At 42.4% G+C, this 7,549-nt stretch overlaps 1 long non-coding RNA gene across 1 annotated transcript; it reads left to right on the forward strand.

Moving 5' to 3' along the window:
- Window positions 1–90: 90 nt before the first annotated feature.
- On the forward strand, window positions 91–3,856 carry LOC311143187. Its single transcript, XR_014614395.1, has 9 exons — window positions 91–176; window positions 933–1,007; window positions 1,229–1,272; window positions 1,449–1,514; window positions 1,893–1,949; window positions 2,525–2,566; window positions 3,059–3,127; window positions 3,361–3,398; window positions 3,686–3,856. It is a non-coding gene; the product is annotated as an uncharacterized lncRNA (long non-coding RNA).
- The last annotated feature ends 3,693 nt before the right edge of the window (window positions 3,857–7,549 follow it).

A 7,549-nucleotide genomic window follows, 5' to 3' on the forward strand; every position in this document is an offset into this window, starting at 1 on the left:
TATCCACGACTATGATTGGTTGTGGTGGTATGCCGTAAAGCGTTTTGTGCCGGCGCTGTCGTATAAATACCATTCGGACTCTTGAACAGTCTCTTTTCGTAAATCTTCAGGAACGGTTTGGTGAACCAACAGGCTGACATAATCTGTCGGCGGTGCTGCTAATGGCAGTAATGAAGGTACAATTTAATTCCCGAGTCATATTTAATGTATTAATGCATGTTGTGTATCCACTATGTTTTGGAACCTCTCAATTTCCTATGATTAGTTGTGATATTGCTGCCCTGCCACGTGGTGTATTACAGATGACCAGGTAGCTAGCTAACATTACCTCGCTAACGTTTGCAAAAGCTAGTTGGATGCTTAACTATAAGGTAGATGGCTGACTACTATTTTGGGACATGGCTTGTCTGTTGGCTAATAACTTGCATATTGTGGTGGCAACCTATGCTAACGTTATAGTTTCTAGTTAGCGAACGTTAGATGGCCTATTAACAGGCCCAAAGATTACTAGCTGGCTAAATGCCATGTGCACCGCTACTTATGGAGTTTCCTAGATTCAGTGGGTGAATTCCATGGATGTGACATGGCTATAGAACTGTCGGGTTTGCTTTCATCTCTACATATTAATTGTATTGGTGACAATGAGGCCCGAAACATCCTCGCAAACCAACCGTAACCTAGCTAGTTGGCTAAATACAGGCTGAGGTTAGCTAATTCATCTGTAACGCCAGTTATGGTAATCTAGGACTAGTAGATAAGTACTTAACCCAAACTAATATAAACTAGCTAGCTAACAACATTACTGATAAATCCAAGCCTCAAATTATGTTAGTTGCCCGTAGTTCTGCCAAACCGCACATTAATTTATAGATTTTGCTACACATTCCTTGTTCCCTCTGTGATCCGTCATAATCTAACATAACTCATTGCAGGAAACGACAGGCCCAGCATTTGGTAATCTTGAGGCGCGCCAGAACTCCATGCACCATAAGAAGCTTTGCCATGTGGTAAGCCATTTTCCTGTCTTGTCCATGTCTTTGCAAGCATAGCGCCAGTTGGGGCCTTGACACCGTGGGCCTTAGTGCTGGAGCAGTGCACATAGCAATCCATTCTCTTGCAACCCACTGCTGTGCTCACCTAGCAGCAGTGTTACTTACGAGACTGGACATCAATCTGGAAGCCAATTAATACAAAGTATTTGCATCTTATCGGTGCCTCTTTCTTTCAGGGAAGAGCTTAATATGAAGCTGTTTCTTTCGAGCCTAAACTCAGGTATGTTTGATAGCCTCTTAAGCTTTATATTTTAATGGAAGTAATGATGAATGGCTTAAATGTTCAACTGCTCTGAATTGTGATTAAGGTATGCCTTTCTGAACAAACTGGGGACTGAAACTCTGTAAACCGACATTCATATGTGTTTTATTCACTACTTTCCATTGCTTCAACAGCTTCAAGGGGCAAATGTGAGTTGCCCTGTATACCCAAGTGTTCCTGAGCGTATGGTCATTGGCATGGTTAGTTTGTTTTTACAAAATTGTAATCTAATGGTTAACTCAAAATAACATTGGCATGCACCTAAATTAATAGTGAGTAGGTACTTTAACCACTTGAAATGCCTAGTTAACTTTTGTTATTTATCTAATCAACCTCAGCACGAGTGCTTCATATTTTAAACCTTCCTGTGCTGTACTGAGGTCTATCCCGACAGACTCCTCACTGTGGGCCCTAGTCGTTGGAAATGCCTCAAAGAACAAATCTGTGGTTTCGCTTTACTCACATGGCTACTGCCATTAGCCCTGTGGGATATTACTGCAGTACAAATACTCAAAATTGCAGCTCTATTATGAAGTAAAGTTGCATGCTTCTAATGGCCTTCCTCTTGTCTGATGTAGGTCTACCAGATGACCACAAGATGGCTCTCGCCGTGATGCCCAACAAGGGCTCTTTTGGTGAGCATGAACGAGGGCTGACCCCATTTAGTCTACTTGTATAAATTCTTTGGGCACGCAGGCAAACTTTTTTGTCACGTTTTAATTGACGCCTGTCTCGGTGGACTAATCCATTGCGGAGGCTGTGTGGATGGCACACAGTAGCCCACATTTACTGTTGCTTTCTAATCTGCAATGTCTGTTAAAGCGTTCACTTTATTTTTTGTCTACTCTGTTTAATGTGTCCAAAATATAGTTTTTACCTAAAAGAATGATGGTTATGACTTGGCCCTGCAGACCATCTGATCTGAGAACAACTTAAGTTTCTGTCATTTGATTTTATGTTTTTAACCCCTGGGGTATATGGGGAGGAATAGACTGATCACAGCACTGCATGGTATCTGCAGCCAGCCGCTACTCCGGTTGGCCTGTTCATTAGTCAGTGCAAGAGCAACTCGGCATATGGCATCGTTGGTCTCCATGTCTTTTTGTGTGTGGAGTCCTGGTATATCTGTCGAGACAGACATTTCACTTATCAGCAAGTTTTCATCATTGAACTTCCAGGATGCAAATTTAATATTGTGTTCTCTTGACAGGCCTGTCATGTGCCGAGGGGTCTGAGAAGGTAATGATTAAAAGTGAGTATTTGTTTTCAGTCTCTTGTAAAGCTAGCAGAGGGCACATTGAGTAGCACTGTATGGTATCTGCAGCCAGCCCTCACCACAGGCTGTTCTGTTCATAACACAGTGCGAGAGCAAATCTGCATCTGGCATCGTTAGGCTCTGGGCTAGTCTGTGCCTGGAACCCTGGTATTTGTGCTGAGACAACACTTTCCCTCCGCTTCTCTAAAGAGCTGGCATCCACAAAACGCAAGGCCTCTAGTGCGCATTGTCAGAAATCCCTGGCATACCCAACAGCGCCAGGGCAAGAACATTAATTTGATGCGCTGCTCCCTGACAATGATTCCCCAAATGAAGACTCAATGTATGAAAGTAATGCTTTTGGGCATTTAGATTATGGTCAAATGTGCATTAAATCTAAGAGTATGCACTACTGGCTACGATGTATGATAAATGCCCTGTTGGAGTGTCAATGTATTGAGTTAATTAAAGCTGCTGACTTCACTTCAGGTATATCAGGACTGGTCTTCTGCTCCAATACACCAGGACTTGGCTGAATGATTTTATCTCCCAGTGAAGGTAACTTTTTGTCTACCTGGACTTATTGGATGTTATCTGTTTGGTCATATACCAAGGCTCTTGGGATATTCAGTTCCTGACTTGCTGTGGAATTGACCATAAAGTAAACTTCATTCTAGTGGGTCTCGCCAGCGCCATGCTGGGGTGCTCTATTGGAAACAGTGCCATAACATAACCTTAGCTGAGGAGTTACCCCAATGAATTTGTATTTAACGTAAATACATTTCTTTCAGGTTGAGCATGCCTGGCCTACTGTAATGACCAGAGTAAGGTGAGAAGCTACTCAGTGCAATGTGTGCCGGATCATTTTCAAAGGGGGCCTGTCAGGCTTTCCCACTGCCTGTCCTTCACGCAGTGATCCCACAGCAGCGCCCCTGGTGACAAACGGCAGATCCTTTTTGCCATGGGTGTTCTGCAGTCTCCACAGGCAACACAACTTTTATCGCCCGATACTACATCAGTGGTTAAAGCAGAACCCTTCACATCTGCACCTAGATCTATGCATGAAAGAAATTGGTCATGGGGGTTGTGGTTTTTCAAATGTATTTCTATCAACAGGTGATCTGTATGTTTCAGCCCTGCGTACACCCATCAAGTTAAGACGTTCATGCCTTCAAACTCATCAAGATGAATGTCTTTCTCCAAGCATTGATTTAGAATGCATTTGAAGATGGCACAATCTGACCAGTTGAGTTTCTAACAATTTCAATAAAACGTTTGGTTATCTAATTACTGACTACTTGCTGCTTTTATACTGAACAAATATAGACATGTAAAGTGTTGGTTTCATGACCTCAAATTGAAGATCCCAGAATTTTCAATATGCACAGAAAGTTTAATGTGCAAATTTCTCCTTTGCTGAGATTATCCAGCCACTTGACAGGTGTCATATCAAGAAGCTGATTGAACAGCATGAACATTACACAGGTGCGCTTTGTGCTGGGACAAAAGGCCACTAAAATGTTCAGTTGTCACCACAATGCAGGAATGTCCGCCAGATAAATAATTATTTCTCTACCATAAACTACCTCCAGTGTAGTTTTAAAATTTGGCAGTTCATCAACCGCAGACCACGTTATCACACCAGCCCAGGGCCTCCATCTGGCTTCTTCACCTGTGGGATTGTCTGAGACCAGCCACACGGACAGCTGATAGCTACTGTATCATTCTTTGGGTGTGCCATGCCCACTTGTGAAATTCATAGATTAGGGCCTAATTTCAATTGCCTGATTTTCTTACATTAACTAACTCGGTAAAACTTATTTTTTATATTTTCAGTGTAGATGCATGTCTTTTTGTTATTAGGGATGTTTGACACTAAAGCTCACAGTTTGCAGCATATTGTCTTTGGCGCAGGCCTCTCTTCATCCAAAGATTTAGACTGAAGTACAAAGTTTGAAGGTGTGCTATCAATGTTTCATATATTGTGGTTCTGCCTTATAGACTGCAATGTTTTATAAGATTAACAGATCTGCTGGTGTTTCCATAAGAGAAGGAGATCTTCACATGGGAGACTGTAAATAAGCAGATTCTTCAAAGTGTGCCTTTGCTATGGGTCTTGTGTGGGTTAGGGCAGCACTCCTGTCTACCTTAAATGTGGGCAAAGTTCAATCATGCTGTTAATGCATATCTGCACATGGGTCTGTCACTCGTTGTTGGGGAGGTGGGCGTTAAGATGTGATTTGGGACCTGTCTGCCGTACTGTTGGTACTCTGCCAACGCTGGACTGGTTCTCAGGATTTCATATGGGTCACAGGGAAGAGATTAAAGGCTTCACTTCAGTGAGCAGAGCCTGCCCAAGTCCTCCATTTACATGCGTTTTGTTCACCCCGCTGTTTGTGGTTAAATGTCACTCAGCACATGCATCCTCTGTAATGGGGGGTTTCCGAAGTTGGTGTGAACGTACGCCCAGTGCATAGGCCCTGTCAATAGGCTTGAAGGTCATGGTGAGTTGGAAAGCAGCAAGTCGGCCAATTAGAAACCTGCTAGAATACTCATTGCACAAATGTGTGCTGACGCGCAATCAAAGAGCCTGAAACTCAAAAGGCTCTTATAATCCATGCACTATTTCCAGAACACTGCACCTCGCCTGTCTCACGTTGGTCTCTAAGCTGGGCTTCGATGCAAGTATAATGTGTAGGATAGAGATTATCATTATTTTGGGTGTTGCTCCTTAGAATAGTTCAACTAAATTGTGTTTGGACACAGGCATAAATGTAGTTCCCACTGTATTATCACATTTATTTGCCCTGATGTTGCACTACATAATCCCTCCCTCGCATTACAGCTGTTCAAAAAATCTGCTTGAGTTTTTCCCAATTTGTGTCCTCAGCTCTGGTTCATACTTTTGAGCTGATCTGTAGTGATGGAACTTGAGTTTTTTTTTATGTCTTGTGCCTTATTCTTTTCATCCTAGGGCTTGCCCAAGTAATATCTCAGGAAATGTACCAACCGATGAGAGGAATCTCATTGAGGGTTTATGCTCTCATTAAATTGAGGATCAAACAGTATGGGGCTCTTGTGTTTCTGTGCCAAGAACAGTCTGTACAGATCCTGCTGTGAACTGCCTGCCGTCCACTCCTTCAACCCTCTAATTTACTGCTCGTGTCAATGCTGTCCTCCATCAATGTAGAAAGAAATGCATTATAACTTAGGTTTTCAGTTCTCATATTAATTAGCCTATTTCGCCTAGCATCAGTAGAGAATATCAAATCTAAGTTTCTGTCACAAGTGCCGAATACAACAGGTTTAGACTTTACCGTGAAATGCTTACTTAGGAGCCCTTTCCCCAAAAGTAAGAAAATCTGCAAATAACTGTTCAGCAGTTTTATGGCTTGGGGGTAGAAGCTGTTCAGAAGCCTTTTGGTCCCAGACTTGGCACTCCGGTATAGGATATGTACAGTATTGTTTTGAACTGTATACCAGTTGGAGTGGGGTGGGGCATAGCTTTTTATCTAAAGGGGAATATGAACTGCATGTTTATTTTCAAGATGCTCAATCGTGTTCTATCTGATCACAGGGAGGAGTAGGCCTAGATATTTTCCCCTAAATATGGAAATGCATGCTCTTGCAGTTTCACAAAAGTAAAAGTCTATAGCATCACATGTATTAATCCGTACAGTATTTAAATGTGGTAAATGCTATTCATCAGACGCCCCTAGAAATTGTTCTAACAACTTGATGAACCTGCAGTTCAGTTCAAGTCTAAAGTAACCAACTCAGCAACTCCTTCAGACCCATAAATCTACGTTCACTAGTCCATGTCAATCCAAGGAAAGGGGAGGTGGTGGAAATGGCACTAGAGAAACACAGTAACATACAAGCACTGCAGCAAGAATACAAAAAAACATCTGAAGGGAAATGTCCTTTGAACTGAACAATGCCATATTTTCCACCCCCTCAACTGGGCCCTAGCTTTGCGAGATCAGAGTGGCTGTAGGATCTTATCACTGCCACAGACAAAAAGGAGCTTGTTGTTTTATGGCTCCGGTCAGCTAGGGCCTTAGTTACCACCAGTCATAGCCTGTGAATAATTAAACAGCTGTCTACTTTTTATTCTGAAGCAAGGCCTTGTCTGGTCCGTGAGTGTAGGAGGGGTGATGGAGCTACCGAGAGTATGTCCTTTACTACCCACTATCTACGAAATAGCAGTCAGTCGATGGTGATTGAGATGGAACTTACACTGTATGACATGACTTCACCACCTGTACAAGTCTGTCCTCCCACCTGCAGGTTCAAAGAAATTGACCTGAGAAAAAGGCATTTAAGCGTACCTGTTTTTGCCTTTGTAAAGACACTCTACAAAGACGTATGAATGTTGCGCTCTACAAAGCACAATGGAACCACTGTCCTGAGGGATTCCTGACATCAATGGTGATTATGATTTAGTTAGTTCCTTTGCACAGAGAATACCATGAATAACTAATTTGTACCTTCTGTTGTCTCAGTCTTTGGATTTCTGTCAAAAATAAATCATAGAAAAGCTAGTTTGTTGGCACAATTCCAGCACCTTCAAAATCGGTCAGTGCTATCTGGGATCCTAGTGACTTCCCTACCCTAAACCCTAACCTTAACTAAACATTTTACATTTCAACTTCAATGGGGGGTAGGGAAGTCGCAAGGATCCCAGATAGTATAGACCCTTCAAAATCCCAGTCTGGTAGGTAGTAAGGTCAGAGTTCAAAAACTCTTTCAAGATCTTGTTTACCTATTGGCATCATCACCAGTGTCATTTACCAATGCATTGACTGACCAAGCCATGAATTCTGAACCTCCATTGAGTGATGCTCTGAGTGGAATCCCATAAATCAGGCTACTTGTTTCTTTGTGTTCAACATCAACTCTTACCATGCTGCTATCTGCTTTGCGGAGCTGATTAACTTTACATCAAAAGAAAGTGAGTATTGTGATTGAGTTAACAGG

This window comes from Coregonus lavaretus, assembly GCF_964263955.1.
Source record: "Coregonus lavaretus genome assembly, chromosome: 15".
NCBI lineage: Eukaryota > Metazoa > Chordata > Actinopteri > Salmoniformes > Salmonidae > Coregonus > Coregonus lavaretus.